This window comes from Pteropus vampyrus, unplaced genomic scaffold (genome assembly GCF_000151845.1).
Source record: "Pteropus vampyrus isolate Shadow unplaced genomic scaffold, Pvam_2.0 Scaffold230, whole genome shotgun sequence".
NCBI classification, from domain to species: domain Eukaryota; kingdom Metazoa; phylum Chordata; class Mammalia; order Chiroptera; family Pteropodidae; genus Pteropus; species Pteropus vampyrus.
In genome coordinates this window covers 223,125-226,542 of record NW_011889011.1, presented here as the reverse complement: position 1 = coordinate 226,542, position 3,418 = coordinate 223,125, and positions in this window count along the sequence as shown.

The following is a 3,418-nucleotide window of genomic DNA, read 5'->3' as shown; positions in this document are numbered from 1 at the left end:
CAAACCAGCACTCTGAATCCTCCACTGAAGGGGGACACGGCCCTTCCAACTCTGCCCCAGAACCCGAAGTCATTCCTTAAGCCCCGTTCCTGAGACTGAATTAACCCTGTAGCTGCCGAGGGGGCACGGCCTGTGCTGAGGGCCTGCACCAGCCTGGCCGGCACCTGTCCCTGTTCGTTTCTGGGCTCCGCTTATGCAGGAAAGCAGGACGGGAGGAGGACCCTCAGGTCCGTATCAGGTCCGTGGGTCTCTAGGGAACGCAGAGAAGGAAATGGCAGCGTTTTTGGTGTTTGCCACTGAACAACAGCATGGGCGAACCGGTACTTCGTTACCGGTAAAAGAAAGGGGTTGAGCCAGATGGGCTTCAGGGACACGCCGGCTCACGACAGGCTTTGATACCGGGATTCGGTCAATCGAAAGTAGCCTCGAAGTCTTAGAGCGTGTTTTCTGAGTGTATCCCAGTAGAGTACTTTGGCTGCAAAAGGCTAAAAGTTATTATTTGGGAATAATAAATCAGGGCAAAAAGAGATGTAGAGTCCATGGTATTTTATTAGCTTCGAGTTTGCTAATCCTTATTTTATGAGATTTGATTTTCATGACGTTTTCTTTCCTGTTCCTATTGTCAGAAAAAAAAGGATGCCTTTTGTGTTCGGTGAAGAGATAGGCCAGAGTCTAATGAATGTGTGCTTTGCCCGTGTTCGGATAAATGAGATAGTTACGGCAAGTCATTGCAGGGTACGGGGGCCCTTCTGTTTACCATGGTAAAATTAATACCTTACAAGTTTCCTAAGGAATTTGTAAGATGTCATAAATTTATTTTTAATATAATTTCAAAGTTGGAAAGCTAGGGAATCTGAAGCCTGATCCTTGATAAGTTCATTAGAAAAATGCCGAACAAAATGACATGTTCAACGGAAAATATTCCTCCATAACATTTTATTATCACTCCAAGACTAAACATTGTAATTTGCAAGTCATTTAAAAATAACCTGAAAATATGAGTCCTCCTAAGAGTATATGCAACATTTTGCGTGATTTTATTTTTTTTTTATTCTCTATTTTTTTCTTGACTCACTATATCAAAGAATTGTGGTCTATATGGTTTCACAGAAGTAAGCCAAACCACGGACCGCTTGAGCTGAGGGGCTCCCCGAGACCACCTGTCGCTGGGAGAGGTGGGTGTCCTCCTTTTAAAGGATGGAGAGGAGACATTCTTGGTCGCCTCCTGCATTTATTCCCATAGACATCAGCCAGCGGTCACTCTGTTCACTCTTCTGGATCCCTGCATTCTGTGCATCTTCACTTATCTGTTTTCTTAAGTACAGGAAATACTTGCAAAGCAATTAGCACACTGCGTAATCATTGTTAAGGATTAGCATCAGTATCATTCTACGCATGTGAATTTTTGAGAGATGAATCCAAATCTGGGGGAAACATTGGTCAATTAATAAACATATTATTAAAATATCTTCATTCTATAAATATAGATTCATAAATCCAAATTTTGTTTCCAATAATTCTAGTACTAGAATAATATTACTATTACAAACATATACCAACAACAATTAATCGTATCAAATTGAGAATCAAGAAGATATTTAAATTTATCATTCTCCACTTGTTTTCGTCTATGAAGAAATTGCTCATTTCCAGATCTTTTCTTTTTGGCTCAATTCATTCTTTTGGCTTTTTGAAAAAAATATATACATAATTTGAGTAAGCTTTAATTTAACATTTTTGTATCTACCAATTTTTTTGAACAAATTTGGAAAAAAGCAGCCAGGAGAGCATAATTACAGTAAGAAAATGTTTTTGTGTGTATTTACGCACATTTGCGTATAGGTATATTAGGAAATCAGAAACTCTCCTAAAAAATTATAACGCAACTCGCTCATAGGAAAGAAGAGGCAGATGGGCAATTTCTATAATTGGATTATTTTGGGAAAACCTTATCAAGAAGAATTGCAGGTGCAGACATCCAGATTTTCCTAGCAACTGACTACCTTCGGTCCCACTCACCACCAACCCCACTAAGTACACCCCTGTCTTTACACAGAACTAAATGTCTTGCAAGGACAACTTGTGTAAAGAGAGGTTTATAGAGATTCACAGGACAAGCGCCTAAATATAGTACAGCACCTTATCATCCCTCATCATCACAGGGATTTGGGCTTCAGGCCTGAACATCGGTCGGTCAGAAGCTCAATTTTATTAGCATATTCCAAGAGGTAATTAGTCCATTAAGAAGCAAAAGTACAAAAACTAGTCTAATGTGCATTAAGTCATTTACGGGGCAAGTGTAAGCCTGACTCCGGTTCAGATTCCAGAAATAAAAGCTGAGCTTAGCCTTGCTACCTGGTCTGTTTCCCCCGATCTGAATGTATTATTATATGTATGAGATTCGATTATCAAGAAGTAGGTAAGAATAACGAATTACAAGAGTATTTTTTTTTTTCAGGTCATTGTTGGAATGAGTTAAAGTTGCCCAATGTACATTTCATTAGCCAGACAGTGAGCTCTATGAAGTTTCCCACTGGTTCTGCAGTACCCAGCACAGTGCCCGGTCCGAGTAGATACTTAATGAAATTCCGACCGACTCATTAAAGTCGGGTCGCGTCCTTATTTTCTAAACTTTAGTGGTGGAAACTACTACTTATTAGACCATCGCTTTCATCCACTCAGAAAATAATATGCGCACGTCTTAGCTCTGGGTGTGTTTTGTAGGCCAGCAGGAAACTCTTTAATCGTTTTCGATATAATGCTACGAAATTAATGTAATTGGTCAATAACAGGGAAGCATAAATTTGTCGAAACATCTGAAGCAAAACACATTTAGAGCTCATTGCTAGGTGTCCCTGGTAATTGTTCTGGTGTAAAACCATCAGCGAAGCAAACAGGATGACCCTCTTAGATCCCAGCTAACCCCTCAAGGCCGTTAAGTGCACTAGAGCATAAATACATTAAGTTTGATTCCGATCAACCTGAAAGTGGTTAATGCTAACTTCTAAAATATGCTAAATAGCCTTCTAGATACGAGCTGGCTTAAAACCCCAAACCTTCGCATCTTATTATCAGGCTTTCTTTAAAACAATTTGACGTGCTGGCCCAACATCACCCATGAAGAGAAAGGAAGGTTAGCCAGCACGTTGTCGCCTGCCATTCACCTACCAACGGAAGACCCAAATAACTCCACATTCACGCTTAGATTTCTTGTAACTCAGGTCCTCTTCTTATCAATAAATTAAACCAAACCAGAAACAGGTTTTATTGCTTACAAATGAGTGCTCCTGCTGTGTGATTTCATGTGAGACCTTATATTAACAATGTTGTTTTAGGGATTTGCATAAACTGTGGACTGTTTTACACTTGTTTTGTATTCTAAATCAGATCGAGCAAAAATGTGAGGGTGTTAAAAAAA